Source organism: Leptopilina heterotoma, unplaced genomic scaffold (assembly GCF_015476425.1).
Source record: "Leptopilina heterotoma isolate Lh14 unplaced genomic scaffold, ASM1547642v1 Lhet_95, whole genome shotgun sequence".
In the NCBI taxonomy this organism is placed as follows: domain Eukaryota; kingdom Metazoa; phylum Arthropoda; class Insecta; order Hymenoptera; family Figitidae; genus Leptopilina; species Leptopilina heterotoma.
In genome coordinates this window covers 1,317,073-1,337,337 of record NW_025111202.1, presented here as the reverse complement: position 1 = coordinate 1,337,337, position 20,265 = coordinate 1,317,073, and the positions used below count along the sequence as shown (strand labels likewise).

At 28.6% G+C, this 20,265-nt stretch overlaps 1 protein-coding gene across 4 annotated transcripts in view; it reads right to left on the bottom strand.

The window, feature by feature from the left end:
• LOC122512123 (agrin-like) overlaps window positions 1-20,265 on the bottom strand; it is a 196,109-nt gene that overhangs the window by 130,795 nt on the left and 45,049 nt on the right. The window lies entirely within an intron of this gene.

Here is a 20,265-nt window from a genome sequence, read left to right as displayed (position 1 = left end):
GTGAAACTTTTATTATTTTAAAAAATAATTAAATATTTGCTTAGAATTTTATCGAAATTTTTTTAAATAATTTAAATTTTATTGCAAATTTTATTAAGATACAGTAGATATTAAAAATTATTGAATTGAGGAAAATCGTTAAAAATAATTGAAATTTTGTCAAGAATTTTATTAAAATTTTTCAAAATATTTGAATTTTTGGAGAAGAATTTTATTTTTTATAAAAATAATTGTAATTTTGATCAGGATTTTTTTTCAATTTTTGAACATAATTGAAGATAGATTCAAAAATCTAATTTCTCTATAATTTCTAATTAAGTTCATTGAAAATTCCCTGTCTTTTCCAGGTTTTTTCAAGGTTTATAAAATTTCCTAACATTTCCAGGTTTTTATGTTGCGTGGCAACCCTGCCACTGGTTTTTTATAAATTTGGAAATACATTCAATTTTCCATCTGCTTCATTGAGTTCGCAATGTATGAAAAATGACTGAAATATATTTTTTTTTGTAAAACTAAAACCACTGGCTCCTTGAATTTATTTCAATTCTTTGTTAGCATTTTTAGAACGTGGCTTGGGTATGTGGAACACTGCAATTTCATCAACAGTATATAGAATTTAAAAAATTTGCACTTTCATGTGGAAGAGAATCTCGTGATTCTTATAGTTGCCGCGATGCAAAAGGGACAAAGGTGAAGTCACTAAAGAAGAACATTGAGTGAATTTTGCATGAAATCTGTACATAAAGTTATTATGTAAAATGTCTCATCTCTTATTTAAACATGGTTTTCGAAATGGATCCTTTTACAGCACCATATGCAGTTTCTGAAAGCAGTCTCATAATTTCAATCAACTAAAACATGTTTTAAAAAAATTTCGATTTTTTTATGTCTTATTTTAAACAGTTTGATATTGCGATTCCATGGAATTTCAAGATGGCTGAGTCTGGGTCGACATAGGGTCGGTCAAAAGGAATTCGATTTCATACCTTGCCATCTTCGATCGGAACTCCAGTCTCACCATTCCTCTACGTCAACTTTATGACCTACTAAACTTAAAAAAATTCAAATCTCTGTGTGTATATTAATAGCAAGTGTTTTATGTTCAACTGATATTGGACATTGTACAGTAATAGATTCTTGAAAACATGTTATTGTATAATTACTTCTCCTCGATCAAGTGGATTAATTTAGAATAATAAGGAATAAAAATGGGAAATTGTCGCGTAATTTTAATTTCATTGAATAAAAAATAACTCTCAAACTCCTATTGAATTTTAAAGACACCCGAGGTTATCACGAATCGCGCAGTAATTGAATAGATAATTGAATCGATCCTTATCAGGACCGCGGATCCTTATGGGATATGGTCACGGCAACGGAGCTCGTTAAGGCGCATCCCTGCTCAACCATTTGCTATGTACTGAGTTTGTTCAAGTGAACCCTCCATGACCCATATACCTACTCGAAAGTCTAAATAAAAAAACTTGAAATTATTAGAGATAATCTAATATTCTAATATTATCTTCACTCTCCAGTTAAACAGGAAATGTGCAATATTTTAAAAATGTTATTGCCTCTAGTAGCTATACTTTTGTTTTCAACTGTAAAATTATGTCTTTCCCTTTGTAATTCAGAAATTGTTGAAAATAAAGCAAATATTGTAAAATCCTTTGTGATGGTGTTTAACAAGACAAAATAGGCTGCCTGTGATGTGGTTCCAAGGTTTATTACGTATTGTACCTTGGCGCCTTAACCTAAACGAACTGGTGCGTTTTGCAATTAACCTTTGTCACAAAAGCTTACACTGAACCTTTCTACCGTCTCTCATATTACATTTTTTCCCATTACACAGAACGTTCATACTTATACCAATTAAATCGAGAAAGCGAAAATGTACTTACTTTTACTTTAAATATGCATACATTTTCTCTTCATTCCTTTTTCCTCAAATCAAATACAAAAGTAAAAGTCAAAATCACTATTTTAAAGTCTCATATTTTTTTCGAGATTTTTAATTTAATGATTTCGTCCTAATGGACCTTTAACATTTTTAATTCATTAAAAATAATCAATGGATGTTGATCATGAACAGCAAGAGAAATTAAATCAATGTCCAATACCTAAAAATATTTTAAATTACCTCTAATATCGACACAAGAAAAACGAAGGCAATTTATTTTCGGCGAACCTCAACCTTCAACTAATAATCAAGAAAGGCCAAGAAAACGCCAAATTCAACGAAAAGGATGAAGCGAAAAAATTAAGAATAGTTGGGAAGTGAACTATAAAATCAAAACAACAACAACCCCCAAACTAAAGACAATTACAGCGTTGCCACAGGTCAGAGAAATCAGGGAAAAGTTAGGGATTTTTATGAAAAATACTGGGAAAAATTAAATTTTTAGAATCCATAAGAAAATTATGAATTTTGGTGTCTTTTTTGACTGCCTTATAAACTACGAAGTTACCACGAATCACCGCAAATTCTAATAGAAAACCTTCAAATTTTTTCTATTTTTGACAAGAATGGATTTTTTAAAATCATTTAATTATTTTAAAAGTTTTAACACAAAATTATCTTCTTAAATAACAATATTCTTCACTGAAATCCAATTATTTTTAGGAGTTTTGATAAAATTCTTTGCAAAATTAAATTATTTTCAAAACAATTTTCAATAACAATATTCATCACAAAAATTCAATTATTTTCAAAAAATTTAACGAATATCTCGTCAAGAATTCAATTATCTTTATAAACAGCAAAATTTTTCTCAAAAAATTTAATTATTTTCAAAAATTTAAATAATAAAATTCTTGGCAAAATTTCAATTACTTAAACAAAATTTTATAAAAATTCTTTGCATGAATGCAATTATTTTTATAAATTAATTATTTTTATTCTTCTCATGAATTCAATTATTTTTAAAAATTTTAATAAAATTCTTCAACATTTTTCAATTATTTTTAAAAATTCTCATTAAATTATTTAATTTAATAAATTTTTCTAAAATTTTAACTAAATTCCTTAAAAGAAAATAATTATTTTCAAATGTTGTTATTCAAATTCTGCACAAAAATTAAATTTCAAGAAACATTTAATTATTCCATAAATTATTTATTTTTGTATTTAAAAAATTGAATTCTTTTAAAACCTTCTAATAAAAATTTATTTCAAATTGAATTTTGATTAAAATTTTAGATAATAATTGAATATTAAAAGCATTATAGCGAGAATTTTTAGAAATAATTAAATTTTGAAATGGTTTCAAATTAAAATCTTGGATAATCTGAATTGTTCATACTTTTAAATTAAAAATTCTGTGAAACTAATTTTTTCAAAAAATTTTATTTGAATTTCTTTTGAAATTTTTAAAAGTTTTTATTTTTTAATATCTATTTTTAAATGAAGAATTGATTGATTAAAAGAAGAATTTTAGGTAAAAAATTTTAGAAAATAGTAATAATTGAATTTAAATGATGAAAATAATTTCGAAAATGTTAGAGTAACAATATTTTGATATAAAATAATAATTTTATCACTGGTCTATTTTGAATTATTATAAAAACATGAAGAAATCGATCGCACTTCGAGTCGAAGACTCAGAGAGATCGATATCTTCATGTTTTATAATTTATAAGTTGTTGAATTTGAATCTTTTGAAGAATTTTAATTCCTATGGAAAAATAATAACGATTAAATATTTATTTAAAAAAGACGTTGTAGATGTTTTCGAATAATTTTACTTTTGAAGAAATTTGTAAATAAATCGAAATAAATTAAATAGAACATTTTTTTGAGTATCTAATAATTTTGAGAGTGAATCAGAAAATTCTTTAGGGTCAAGGATAAAGTGAAAATCAGTCAGGAAAATGTCTGTAAATCAGGGAAAAAGAAAGTCAAGTTTTTGTGGCAACTCTGAATTATTTTGTCAATTTCTGAAATAAATACTATTATAATCTTCAATTTAAGCTAATTACAGGATTCCTAAACATGATTAGCGGCGTATTTTTCTCTTTTGAAATGACATTAAGATGGGGAGATCTATCTCCAATTTTGGCTCAATCACTTGATGATTTTGCCAATGCCTGTTAAAGGCGTATACCCTTTCCAAGGGGTAGCTGGGCTTTGCTGATAACGGACTTAAACGTTAAGCCCTCTACGAGTCACGGTTATTGGTCAGGACTATGTCGATGTGCAAGGATTATCGATTAATCACAGATCAGTGAGAGGTATAGACGCTTTCTTAATTATCGGGAAGCATTTAGAGTGCCTGTTCAATTACACAGTCAGCATAATCTGCTAACTCCAAATAAAGATAGGAAATCTTAAAAATGATGGGAGAGGCAAAATTACATTGTGACTTTAAATACTACTAGCTTATTAATTATCTTTTATAATAGGTAATCACGTTTTTCACTCGAGATTATCACTCCAAGAGTAAAATAGTTCTCGAATTTGTTAAAAGTTAAAACTTAAGAACTAACCGAATTCATTTTTACCTGCTTTAATATTGTTTCTGTATTTTTACATCAAGTAAATTGAAATATAATAATAATTTTTATTTCTACAAACAAAAGTAGTAATAAATTTGTATTTATAGTTTTACTTGACGTTCAACTGCTGATGAAATTTTTTTTCTCTTGTTTTTTAATCTTTCATCTTCATTAAATTGTGAGATATCTGTACGTTATAAGTAACAATTTTCTTCGTCTCACAGAATTTTCAAGTCTCGGAAGACTTGGAGACTTTTCGTCGCTCTCTATTCTCTCTATTCTCTCTTTCTCTCTTTCTCTTTCTATATATCTTTCCTTTTACCTTGTTCAATGTCTTCTCTCACAGTTTTTCTCTCAACCTTACTTTCCCGTTCATTCCCTCACATGTACTTTCATTCTGTTTCTCTCGCGGTTTCTTTGCTCCCCCTACGCGAAATATGTTTCGGATTATGAGAATGTCCTCAGCTTCTTGTTTCTTTCGTTGAAGTAAATGTTTTTAATTTTACCAAGGACGCTTCCCGACTAGCTAGGAAAAAGAAACAATCTTCTCAAATATCTTTTTGCTGACAAAACTATTCACCAGCACTTTAGGGCACGATTCAGAAATTATTATTTTTGATGTAATTCTTCTTTTTAGAGGAAACATAATTCTTTTTTTTTTTTAAATTGTTATTCATTTTCAGGGTTGTCACGCGTTTTCACGCTTTTGTTTATTTCAAATTCTCTGACTTTTCCAGGTTAAAAAACAGAATTTTTCCAGCTGTTTAAAAGTACATTTATATTTTATGATGATTCAGTTTAAAAATTATTACTCAGAAAAATGTTCAATTACTTCATTTTAAAATAAATATTTAACCATTGTTATTTTTCCGTCAGAATTTTTCAAATCAATTATTGTTTTCCAGAACTTTTAACTAAAACTCTTCTTTAAATTAATTATTTTTAATAACTTTTGAAAAATTTCTTTGAAATTTTATTATTTTATTAATTCATTGAAAATTGAAACTTTTTTACAAAATTTCAAATTAAAACTTTTGGAAGTCCATCTATTTTTAAAAATTGTAAACGCAACTCTTTTGAAAATTGAATTAATTTTGAAATATTTAAGTAAAATTAGATTTCAAGAATAAGCACAATTTAGAAAAGAAGAATTTTCCAGGATTCTGATCAAAATTCTCCGACTTTTCCAGGTTTTTTCAAGATTTATAAAATTTCCTGACATTTCCAGGTTTTCAGGTTGCGTGGCAACCCTGATTTTCTTAAAACTTATATGGGTGATTCTCTTCTGATAAGAGAATTGTTAATTTCTCTTAAATATACGACTAACGCGTTAGTGATTCACTTGGGAAAGTTTATATCATCTCTGTTTTGTTAGGCTTTTGGTTTGAAATAGAAATGATGTTCAATTCAGTATATAATTGATTTTTGAAAAAAGTTGCTAGAGATATTTTTAGTTTCTGAAACACACGATTGTAAAGAAAAGTATGGTTTTCAGAAGGGTGAGGAAACACGTGACACCATCGCTTCCGTTATAACGTGATTATGTATTGAACGTGCCCGGAGACGGCAATCGATACTTGTTGAGGAATGGGAAGAGGAAGAAGTAAAAGAAGGAGGGGGGCGCGAATAAATTTGTCTCGGAAGTCGCGACTCTCGTGGATCCGTTTCCGTTCGATTCAAACGTCCCTTCGCAGCTTCTTGGAGCAATTGATTAATCGAAACGACGATATGCAATACACGAGTTTTATTCAATATTCCTTAAATTTGATACTACAAACTTTAATGGTCGAAAAACCTCTGAACAACTATTTGATTCTTCAAATCTAGAAAGAACATACATTACTATAATGAAATGCGTCGATATTGGGAAAGTTTTCACAATTTGACAATTTGTTTTTTAAAAGTTTTCTTAAATTTTATTTTCTTCTTTTAGAATCATATATGAAGGATACTTCTCACTGAGAATTAGTTTAGAAATTTGAGTTGGATTTTTTGCAATAAGCAGGAGAGCTACTAGCGAAGCTGTAGAAGGGGAAATATTTGAGTTTGAAATCCTTGGCGGTTATGAGTTGGACAAGTAGTTTCCAGTTGGTTGCAACTTGCTTCTGAGGAGTAGGTTGCACCAAGAACTTGGAGCATATTAAATTATACCTTAGTTATAAACGTATGTCTTATCAAGAATAATATTCAATAGTTAAATTATTATCTATTATATTGTCTTATTACTTTGAAACATAAGATTGAAAAAATCAAACTTCTTTCCTGGTTCCTGAATATTTATTAACTATCTCAGTGATATGCCTATTGCAGAATAACCTCCTGCAGACCGTAAAATGAAAATATATTTCAATGAATTGACCGTCTCACCGTCCTCTAGTCTAGGAACGTCGAATGGAGTATTTACTGGAAGCAAACAACGAAACCGGTAATTATATTTGCCACCGTTTCCTTGTGTACACAAAGTACACAAAGTACACAAGGATTCAGCCTGGGGAGATGGGCCTCAAGATTACAAGATAGTGAATAGATTAAAATTTGATTTGTGCATAGTGAATTAAGTTCAATGACAAAAAATAAAACGTAAATATTCATTCTACTTTAAGCATATATAGAGAGCTGAAAGGGGATTTTTTCGACTCGGCCAGCTTTTCTTGGTTTCTTTTTATTTCCGCAAGTCTGTTATGCGGCATAAAGATGTTGAAGAAAGAAAGTTTTGTGGTTGCAAGTGGGTATAATTCGACTGGCAGGCAGGGGTCGACCAAGCTAACCTTCCTCAACTTAACCCTAGATTAGAGCGTACACTTGCTCCCTCATTCCCTCTTGTTGAGCCATAATCACGCCATACTTGATGGTCATGTTAACATTTTAACCGAGAATATACTGCATTCTCTCTCTTTCCTCGAGAGTTACATTGCGTGAGTATTAACACTGCTCTGGGAGACAAGTCCGTGTCGGATTAAATATTAGTTACGCTTGGAGAATAATAATTTTCCGCAAGGATATGTGCAACGGTATATGTATTTTGGAAAAACATTGCGTTATACAGTGTAAAACAATTTAACACATTTTGCAAAATTTTTAAAGCAAATTACATTACAACAAACTCTTTGAACAATCTACTTGAACAGATTTCCAGATAAAATTTTCACTTTTTCCCTGACCCAAAAGAATATTCTGATTCTCAAATTTAAACCTTTTGAAATTCAATAACCTTTAAGAATATTATTATAAAACATGAAGATATCGAGCATGTTTTATAATAATTTAAATTTCTATAAAATTTAAAAAAAAAATCAATTATTTACAAAAATTTTAATAAAATCCTTCGCAAGAATTCTATTATTTTTATAAGTAATACAATTTTTCACATTTCCTGATTTCCCTGATTGAAATTAAATAAGTGAAGAGAAGCTCTAAATGTTCAACTCAACATGTAATTAAATCATCAAGTGTTGGTAGCTCGAAACAAACCAGGTATTGAACCCATAAATACCTATAAATTCAGTAAGGCTGCAGCTCTGGCTTTACCTTCTGAGAGAACTAGTCGGGCCCTATACCGTTAACTTTCGCTTGGCACCAGATGCTTCGCATGCGACTCGTGTCCTGGATTATATTACACAAATGTGGCTTTTAAACTGATATGACTCCAGAAATTGTCTGCTTCTAGAGAATATCCTTTCAGTACAAAATTTCTTTGAATTTAATAATAAATTTATTACTTCTTTTCATTTCCTTCATTAACTATAGATTACTATAAAAGGAGAAATAAAAAATTCAAGGCTTTTTTTTTAATTACGTCTCGTTTTCATAGCTTCCATTTCAATTACTGTGAATCTGAAATGTTTTATTTAAGTCATAACGTAGGTTGTGATTCAGCATTTGAAAAAAAACTAGGAAATTATAACTGATCTTCCATCAAAAAGGTTTACATTTAATTAATGCATCTTCACAAAAAATGTAGTGTTATTTTAACACAAAAATTCAGAATTTAGGATTTTGTTCCAAAGTTGAAAATAGTTTAATAAATAAATCAACAATTAGAGGTATTTCATGTTGCCGTCATATATCATATACCAATGAAGAAATTTAAAATCTCAATACTAAAAGCTTTCCAAGGGAAGCGTTGCTAATAACGAGCACTTGCATATTTAATTACTGCGATCGTTTGACATTTTCAGAGTTTCAAATTAGTTCTCGATTTCGAATCGCATCCGGATTTTATTAGGTGAATAATTAGATGAAATTTTCAAAAATAGGACGACCCACTGGAGAGTGCAAAGTGACGTAGAATTATGCAATGTGCCAAAAATATATTTCTATTAAACATCATCTTTATTGAATCAAACTTTGTACTTATATGTTTAATTGAAGCATAGTTTTGCTTGACTGTTATATCAGAGATTGTGTTTGATTCAAACATATACATATATTGTTTTCTCAATGTGAGAGGGGTGAAAATGGACTAATATCGAAACAACAATTCCCAAATTGAAGTCAATTCCCTGCTCTTTCATCAAGTTTTTCGCAACAAAACACAGAGCTTTATCTAACAGTCAAGCTGATTATAGCATTCCCATAAGGATAAATCCAGTATTTATATGTTTAATATTGAGAGAAATGCGAGAAAAGTTTTTAAAATCCTTGACTGGGAGATAAAAGGAATGTAATGTCTTGACTCTTGTGTCGAATCATCGATTCATTGGAAATCAAACAAGAGGCAAAAATACGAGTTAAAAAAAGCATAATTATTTAAAATAAATAAATTACACTCATGACTCGAGCGGAAAGAGTAACTATAGACTATAATTGTTTATATACCAATAATTGCTATTCATATAAAAGCTATCGAGTTAGCTAAGGTGGATAAAAATTAAAAATTAACAAAAATACCTAACCTTTAGGTTTTTCTTTATATTTGTAAAAAAGTAATGTTTTTCAAGGTCTTATTCGATAAAATGATGTTTATGGCGTGGAAGAGCAAAAGGAAGTAACTTTTAATTCGCGTGCCCTGTGCCAACCAATCTGTGTCGTGCGCACTCTTCTTGATAAGCTAAAGTAATTTATTTATCGTTGAGGGGGGATGCCATCACGCGACTCTGGCAAGTCTTTGCAACCGGAAAGGGAGGAAAAAGGGCGTTTCGTTACCGTCCGAGGGGCCATAGATTGCAAAAAACCATTAGTTTTCCCAAATGTCATCTTTTTCCAAGAAAAGTCAAATGAAAATATTCCCTTCGCATATTTCTCTCAAGATATTTTTTTATATTCTCTAAGCATATTTTCGCTAATTAGAATGAGTGTATTCACTCTCTCACACATGCTGGGCTAAAAATCAAGATTAACAATCTTAAAGCACTTACAGCTAAAACACGAATTTACCTTAAATTCCGTCTTTCATAAATTTAAAATCTAATTTTAAATCTTAAAATCTGTCCCCTAATTTTAAAATAAGGCAATTTTCGGATTAATTTAATTTTTTCTTGTTCGAAATTGTGAAGTTGAAGCAAAACCTATTTTTACAGTAATATAATCAGTTTATTCACTTTTAATTGAAATATCATGTAAATTTATGTTCCTAAGTGCGAATTTTTCTATATATACATTTATACAATTTCCATTTTATTGAATCGTAGTAAAATGTTCATTTATCAAATTACTTTTTAAATTACATATTTTATGAAATATGACACATTCTTTGAAATGATGATGATATAAATGGACAGGAAATTGGTCGCGGGTTTTGAATGATCGATGATCTTGAGAATGGATCATGTCTCTAAGAACCTCGCTTTGAGAATTTTGTTTGAACTAAGAATTTTACCTTGAATAGAATCTGAGAGGACTGAGAATGGGGAAAAACTAGGAAGTGATCGATGGATGTTAAATTGTATTGAGAATACAAACATTACTTAAATAAATCAAAAATTAGATATTCTAATTTATAAAATTCGCTTTTAAATTTGATATATAAAATAGAATTTTATTTATTGCGTTAAAATTAGAATATTCATTAGAATGTCTCTTAAGAAATAAATTATTAAATTCAAGTAGTAGCATATAGGAGTATTGCAACATGTACACATAATAATTTTTTTAAGCTTTTCAAATATTTATCATAATTATAATTAATATGTATAAAAAAAATTACTTTCAAGAGGATTTCTGTTTACAGGAAGAAAATTGAGTGCGGTATACTTTGAAAACTAAAGCAGAATATACCATCTTAAGTAAAAGCAGATAACTGCATTATCTTTTTGTAGGTAAGGTAAGTTATGAATGGTCGGTAAAAACAAGATCTTTATGGAACTTGAATTAACTTCGTTAACTGGGTTAACTGTAATTTACTGCATATAAGAATTAAAAAGAGATTTGTATTATTATTGACAATTTACATTTATTACGATATTATTGTTACAGCTACTGAAGAAATATATTGTATAATTTCCAATTAAAGTCGCAATAATGTAATTTCGCAAGCACTCTATAGGAATTAATGTATATATAATTATCCAGCTCTAATATATCGATATTTATTTTTAAATTTGTCCATTTTATATTAATGAAAAGGGGGATAATTTATACAAGCAAACACAGGAAAAGAACATTTAAAGAATTTATTGATCCATATAATTTCAACTTATGTATGTATGATGTTTTCGCAAATATAATGATTATTCATTTTACTATTCAAATAGAAATTTTATTAATTTAATACCCTTTAATTTTATTTAAGAATCAGATTATCTTTAAATAATTCAAGAAGTGGGAAGAATTTTATAACGATTTTTTTATAGCATTAAAATACCTTGCAAGTCGTTTGAATGAAGAGAAGATCACAAATTCACAAGTCTTATTTATAGGTATAGTAAAAAGTTTCTTTGAGCATGATATTTGTCTAAGTCGTTATTTATAATCGAATGTCTTCTGATTCTCTCGGGACAGTCAACCCTCGAATTTCGGAGGTTTTATAATACAACGCTGCCGAGCGCGCGTTTTTGGTTGCGGGCAGTAAATTTTCACTCTTCCCACACACGCTGTAAATTTAACTTTGCCTTTCAATAAAGGCAACAGAGATTTTATTTTATTTTCTTCTCGGTTATCACTAGATGGCACATATTTATTGATACTGAGTTTAGATTTTCTGTTTTTTTACACAATATATATTAAGATTAAACTTACAGACCGATTTCAACTAAATAAAATCATCCAAACTTATATATCTTTTTATTTAAATGCTAACTAAATTTTCTGCGCGCTAAAGTTTTTAAAAATTCATCTCTTCAGGTTCTATTAGATAAAAAATTTATAAATAGATAAATATTCAATAATAAAAAAACTTTTTAATTTTAAATTTCAAAAATATTTTAATTATTGTTTATAATTGTTATTTTTTCCTTAACACGAACTAATTGGGAAATTCTAAGCTGAAATTGAATCCTGACAATACTTTTCATTGGTTCTGTTTGAATTCACGAGAGTGGTTTCAAAATTTGTAATTGCAAACAATCCTCCCGTTTCGTTAAATCTCGTGAATGCTTATCTTCTCGGATTATTGTTGTCTCTCGGAATACAACCCACGCGGATAAAATCAATAATTATTACGCTCGACACACCTTCGAGAACTTGGGTTTTTTATTCTTTTTTATTGACATGCAAAAATTTATTACCATATTCATTTTTTATTCACTGCGAACCCACATTTTTAAAATAATTAACTAAAGCAATTCTATTCATTATCCGCAACTTAAAGCCGATAAAAATGCAATCACACGAATATCCTAGCCCAATTTTGTTCAGAAAATACTATACTTATAGAATCTACATATTTGTTTATAATGCATTTACACTTCTTTCTGATCCTCTTTTTCACTTTTATGCCATAAACTTTCATCGCACACTACATTTTGATAAACTGTTTTATTTTCACAAAATGATTGCAAATTGATTTTTTAATTACATGACATTTATGCGTCAGAACATCCTACCGCGGTAGCACTTAATGTAGAAAAAGATAATTAGTAAACGGTCTTGTTTAAAATTTTTTATTTCCACAAATGCTTCGCACCTAAGAGGTTATAAACTTAATAGCAATAATTAAGACTTCCTTAAGACTTTCTTTTTACTGCGTTAAATATAATAGTTTACCAAAATTTAATAACAATAAAAAATGTTAAAAAAAAATGTTTTTATTACAACGTATACTGTATTAGACAGAAAAAACAAAGTTTTCAATCCTTTAGATCTCCCAATAAATCAAAAAGCTTTAAAATAAAATTTTATGAGACATTTTTCTTCTGGAAAAGTAATATATAACTAATAATATTATTTCATCATTATTATATATTTTCTGTAATATATTAAAGTTTTAAGGAAAATTAACATATACTTTAATAGAAAAAGGTAATAAAATAAACTGTTATTATCAGCAAATCAAGTCTCTGAACTGGAAAATTCTTACGAGTTATAACTCAAAATATAACGTTTAATCTGCGTGAACGAACATTAAATGTTCCATTACGTAACTCATAATACTGGCGCCAAAAGTATATATTTTTTCTTTCACGGAAACTATGAAAGAGAAAATTTATGTATAAATATGACATTTCAAACAAATAAAATCAAATCATAGTATCGGATGTTGAAAACATAAAATTTTATCATTTTTCCAATTTTATTTTCCACTTATACAATTTTAACATACCTGATTGTACTTATTCTTTCTTCACAAATAGAGACAAATTTTATTAAAAAAAAATTTCGGATTCATAGTTCAGAACTTGAACCAGTGAAAGTATTTAAAAATACGGACTTTACGGACCAAAAATAAAAAATTACAGACCTTTTTTTTCAAAAAAACTGACTTTTACGAACTTTGAAGCAAATTTACGGACTTTTACGTGATTTACGGACTTAGTTCGAGCCCTGATAATTTTTCTATTATTTATTTCGTGCAACAGACAAAAATTAAAAAATCTAAAAGTAAACTTGAGAATATTCTTAAAAACAAGTCATTCTTTTTTTCCTCTAAATATTATTTCACTTTCGTAAATAATATAAATCTGAATTGCAAATATTGTCTTGCTTTATAGTAATATTATACATTGTTGATTCTGGCAATTTGCCGCGTTAATCCACTGCAAAGCAGTGATGATTTACGACTAATTAAGAAGCTGATTATTATACGGGCGTTACCGAAAACCTTCAACACATAAATTAACGTTGGGTGGAGGATGACGAGAATGGTCAAAAAGTGAATGAAATTTGTCTGAGTATAGATCAACTCGATGAGGTGACATACTTGCAATTAGTTTAAAAATAATACATTCTTTCTCTCTGAAGAAAGCTCTACTGTCCCTATATTGGGAGAGCAGCTCTCCCAAATTGGGGATGCCCAAAAATTCTTCCGTGTATAGTTTCAGTGCGAAATTGAATGTGCATTTTATGCAACCGAAAGAGTTACTAATTAATAATTTAGTTGCGGTATCAAAATATCACAACAAACAGTACACTTAATAGAAATGACGGCTTCCTTTTTTGTTTTGAATGAAGGTGATTTTAATATGATGCTCGTAATTTATCTATAATTTAAATTTGCACCCGTATTCGAAACATAGCCAAGGGATAAATTTTTCGCACAATAATAATTGAGTTCCCAACAAGGAAATGTTGTTAGAAGAACAGTGCTAACGCCGATTGATGCTTATCTATATGATGTACGTTTCGAGACTCCTGTGGCTACTGATCCTATAGATATCACAAACGACCTCTCTTCGTGAAGTATATATATGTGCCGCAGGCCATCTTTGCTCCCAAGATACGATTGCATTTATAAAGATCCAATTGATGGCGAAATCTTTAAGAAATTCTCATTTGCATGAATATGCATTTGCTAATATTTCTTTATCTTTTTTGAGAATTCAGTGCATCGTCAATTTTTAGTTTTTTACCTCAGCTTACTATGTAAATTCGTAAATACGAAATTACTTTCTTGAAAAGTAAACAATTAAAAGATCATTATAAATTTGGGTTTATAAAATTAAAATTTTAAAAATTGCTATATCCATTACAGGAATATCATATTGAACATTTGTATACCTTCATTGTATATTCACAGCATATCCATGCTTATCTTAAAAGGAATGAGATTAACTTTTTTCTATATACATTCATATTCGAATTTCAATAAGATATCCTCAAGGTTTTCGATATCTACTTAACAAGAATAAGACTAGCTCATATTGTTTTGCTCCATACACATATAATACATAAATTATTCTTTTATCTTTAATGTTTTCAAAAAAGGGAAAATAAAGCCTCAGAAAAATTCTTTCTATGTCTTAAGTGGTAACGTTATTCGATCAAGAAGGCGCAACATGACAAAAATATCAATAAATTCATTCCCCTCTCTGCAGGACCACCATGATATCGACTTTATTACACTTTCGCCTCTCTACAAAGTGCACCTTGAGAAAAGGAGAAAAAACTAATACAAAATTTACGACGAGTTCACAATAATGAACGACATTCCTCGATCAAAAAGTAACCAGCCCACACAAAATCCCTTTATAAAGAGTCAAAATAGAACAACATTAGATTTAGACAGAGAAAGTAATATATGTTTAATTCAAACATATCTTTTTGGTTGGCTACATATTTGATTTTCTGAAAAGAGGAACTTTTATTATTCAATTTTGACCTAGTTATTACTATTCTTCGTGCGTGATAAAAGTTTTGCAAAAAAACATTAAATTAATAACAGGGAAAAGAATTCTTATAAAATTTCGTGTTAATGCTATGTAGTTTTTAACGAGGTTTTTTTAAAGATATTTTTGAAAATTTATTGCAAGACTTATCGAGGCTTATTGATGTGATAACCCGTTTAGGACTGAATCGCACCACTTTTATTCAACGCCTCAGGCTGGTAATCAATTTTATTACAAACCCTCCCACAATTCATGTATTTGAATCATTTTAATAGTAATTTAGTTCATCAAAGAGCCGAACTTGAAACTTTCAGTAATTTTAGAGCTTTATCTAATACTCTTCAAAACACTGATTTAGTACTTCATTTTCGTTAATTTATTAGAAATTCAAATTAATTAAAATTTCTTCTTTATTACAGTGCATTCAATTAATATTTGTCTCTAAAAAAAAGTGCAGGTTGTAAACTCTTGTTTTGTTGATATATTGTGTAAAACTGTTTGGTGTTTATTAAAGTTTTTAACAAACTCCAAAAATCGTTTTGATAATGATTTCTGCGATAAAATCAGATGCATCATCAGTCTCTTTCGATAGTATTTTTTCTTTTCTCTTGTTCCTTCGGTCATTCTCGACTTCTCGCTCGATCCTTACCCTCTGTCGGTTATAATAATTAATGGACACTTCTATAAAGAAGGCACCGCCACCCAGGATCGATATGCTTACCGACCTCTTTTAGTATCGCAAAAAATAATTATAAATTTGAAAACTTCTTTTCTTATAAGGTAAACATAAGGTTGAGAAATTGAGCAGATTGAGTTATAACACAAAGAGCTAGAAAAGTTGTATACACAAATCATAGCCATTCAAATAAATACATTTTATGAACAATATATAGAGTTTTCTTGACTTCATTTAGAAAGTTTAAATAAAAAAAATGCTTACTTTTGCTAGATTGCAATAAAGAAAACAGAACTAATTTAATGAAAACATTATTAAAACCATGATTATTCGTAATCTTCTTGTTGAAAAGTATGCATAGGTAAGATTGCATTTTGTTCAATAAATAATACTGTTAATTTACAGTCATTCTTCTTTGAAAGTGTAATTTCGAATTGTATAGGGTAATTTTTCGTGTCAGCTTCAAAAATCGATGCTTCAAACAAATGGCCCTGTGCGGTTTATTTTAATTTCTTTTACTTATTTCTTCCTCACGGTCCTTTCTCTTTTCTTCCACCCGCACTAACGCACTTAATGGCCTCCGTGTACCAAACCACAATATAAAAGCAAAACAAGTTTTGAGAAGCAAAAGACTCTTAAAATAAAAGGAAAAAGTGCTGTTTAGAAAGAAAGAAAGAAAGAAAGAAAGTCATAAGAATGTAAGATGAGAAAAGGGCTCGAGACAGAGATGAAAAAGGACATTAAAAATAAATATAAGAGGAGGCCACCGCAACGGGCGTGAAAGGGTGTGGTCAAATTTGTTAGGGGTTGATACACGCTTGGATTTATATTTTGTAAATTGCCCGACTACAACCAAAAGGTCGAATACACACCCAAGGCGAAAATTTAAATGAAGGCCACCTTGAACACCCTAATAAGTGTTTAACTTATCTCCCAAACGAATCTCCATGGAAAACACACTTTAAATTCTTCTTATATAGAGGACAGTATATTTTAAAGTTCTTTAAATTTATGAGAAGTATATATTTTTTCTCGATGTAAAAGCCTTAAATTAGTGTCAATTTTCCTAATTTTATTACAACAATAACCCGCTGGGTTATTTTTCCAAAACAGACGTAAGTAATGTCCAAGAAAACAATAATTTATACTTTCTAAATTTTTATTATTGATAAATAAAAAAAATTCAATCTTCAATTGAATTTATTAAGAGCCGATGAGATTTATAAATAGAAAATAAATTAAATGAATCTCCACAGTCATTCTCCAATCGTTGATGTTACGATTCATTTCTGAGAAGAAAATCCATTATAAAGTCCATTATCGAATTTTGTTGTTCAAGTTCAGAAGTATTATTCATTTATTCAACATCCTCGTGTTTTCCCTTTATATTAATTTAAAAAGGGGCTGTTAACAAACGATTAACATTTTCTCAGCTACATATGAAAATTTATATTAATAACCACTATAGTGAACTAGAAGATAACTAAAAAAAAATAAAATAGAAAGGCGGGTTGAAAAAGAGCAGAAGAAACGTTACATCTTGATTAGCTTAAAAAGAATAAATTCTGCTGAAAGGCGAGAAATAAGGAAATGAAATAAAACTTTCTGAACTTTAAACTATCTTTTATTTTCTCTCTTCATTAATACAAATCTTGAGCTTTTATTGAATTTATACTTTCATCAATATTTATTGAACGTAAAGTGTAAAAAAATGGAATATTTGAAAAATATTAAATATTCGAAATTTTGATACAATACTTTGTGCTATTATTTGGAAAGTAGATTTCTAATGGAAATTTCATCTCCTTTCTTTATTTCCTTTGAATTCTTTTTCATAATGATACGACGTGAGTTTCTCGTATATCTCTTCTAATTAAATCTGACTAAATTCATCAAAATTGTCGTTAAAAAGCCGTGTCGAGAGGCCCTGCGGGCCTGTGAACCAGATTCCTCAACGACTAATTATTCGCCACGGAATTGCGCGTGACCAACCAAATTCATACAAGCATGACCACTTGGCATATAGATGACACTAATTTACATCTTGCAAACGAACCTCAAGAAAAAGATTGAGAATTATAATTAACCGGCAAAAATATAAGAGCTGGAAAGTGTACCTCTCCTGGAAACAAGATTGTATATACACAAGTATAATTTACTTAATCAAGTACTAAATCTTATCATTAACTTCTAATTTTGTTAGAAGCAAACACCTATATATTTCAATTAAATTTGTATTTTTTCCAGAAATGGAAATTATATAGTCACTTTCTGGTTAAGTCGAAAAAGTTGCAAGATTCTTTTCTATAATTAGTTTCATATCCTAATTCTAGATCTATTTTGTTAAAAGATTACAAATACTAGAATTTATTTTTACACTTTATAAACATTGTATTTTTATTAGTCATTTATACTCGCAAGAACATTTATTGCCTTGCGTGTTAGACATTTCGTGTTATTGGTGTTAAGCAAAACGAAAAAGAAATAAAAGGAAAGAGAAGATGAGAAATAAATAAAAAAAACGTAAAGGATGAGAAACATCACTGAGAGACTAATTGAAGAAAATGAAAAGAACAAATGAGAATATAGAAGAGACAAAAATGAAAAATATATAGTTGATATTCTGCCAAGGGATCTGCGAGTAAAAATTGCTAGAGTTGTCTAGGTAATTAGAATAATATCTATGTTGAGATTAAATTATGCTTTAAAATATTATTTTTCATTAAATGAAAAGTTTAATATTATTTTCATTCTCATATTTAATATTTTTCGAGAAAAAAGACAAACGGGTAAATTGTCATTGAAAAATAAATGTATAATATATTTTTTGTATTTTAATGTTCATTTTTTTAATGTCAATTTGTATTCAATTGTCTAATATCTTCCAAAACACGTTTAATTTAATGAATATAAGATAAGATATTTATCTAATAATTTTTAATATTTTAAAGTACATTTTTGTTTATAGACTGGACATGGAATCGAATATCACATTTGGGCTTTCTTTCATCAAATTGGAGTTTTTTAATTAAAGAAGAGCTTTTTCCGAAACACGGAGATACTCGGAACTTTTATAGAATTTATTTCCGATTCAGAAAAAAGTTGTGTCTTGAAAAACGAAGATGGTTTTGAAAATTTGTTTTTGATAATTTTTAAGGTCGAATATCAAATTTGGGATTTTTTTTCAATTTGGAGCTTTTTTTATTAAAGAAAAGCTTTTTCCGAAATACGAAGGTATTAGATTTTTCCAGGGGGTACTTCCATGGAATTTTTCGACGTGATATTTATCAGTTTTAAATTATTTTACTTTTAAAGGACATAGCTCTTGAATTTAATCATTCACATATGAGGCGAAAGTGCGCATCGATTTTAAGAACGAAAAAAGTATTGAGACTATATGTATATTATTTTAGCTTCAAATTTAAGTTATTCGTAATTAACTTTCACCTAAGAAAGAGTCAACTTTTTAAAAATTTATGAACATCAACATTGAAGATGAATTAATTTGAAAAATATATTCTTTTTTAATTTTTTGTTCTTAAAAACATTGCGGACTTCAGCCTCATCATTCATATATTTTATATATTATCTTCAAAGTGTCAATGAAGAAAGATAATAATAATAATGATGATGTTTGTAGATTTAAATTTTTCTTTAGCTGTCAATTAGTTCAAAGTTTGAAAAATTATTTATAAAAATACATATAAAGGTAGTTTTAAAAACTGAGAGAAACTTTTATAATACAATATTAATAATCTTTGAATATTTTTATATATAGCATAATAAAATTTTTTAAATGAAAGATACAATGCCTATTACGAACCTGGCAACAAGATATTTAGATTGTCATTGATAAATGAATATCAGAAAAGTTTTTGAATTCTTTGACGGACCGCAGTCTGATATAAGGTAAACACGTTTGGGCGCGATGTTAATATTGCGTAGGTGCATTTGAGCGATTTTCTTATCGTTCTTTAAGAGAATAACTACGGCAAAAGTGATGGAGAACAGTGTGGGCGTCTCAGTAGCGTGGCTTGATGTTTGGTGACCAGGTGTCACTTGCGTTATATTTACAAACGCAAACATTAAAATTGTTACTAAATTTGCATCATAAAAATAGAAGAAGAGAAAATAATTTTCCACAAAAAATTAAGAAACTAAAACGAGAATGAATATTTTTCGAGCAAGATGAAGAATACCAAAGTATTAATTTTTAAATCCACGAAATGAATCGGGATCACTTAGATCACTACAGATTAGTAAATTTAAATAGGAGTTTCTTTTAAAAAATTTATATATAGATTTTCGAAAAGCTGTAAAAATATTTGTGTAAGGTTTTCTTTTATTATTATGTAAAATTAAAAACGTTCTTAATTTTCTCCTAATTGTTACTAT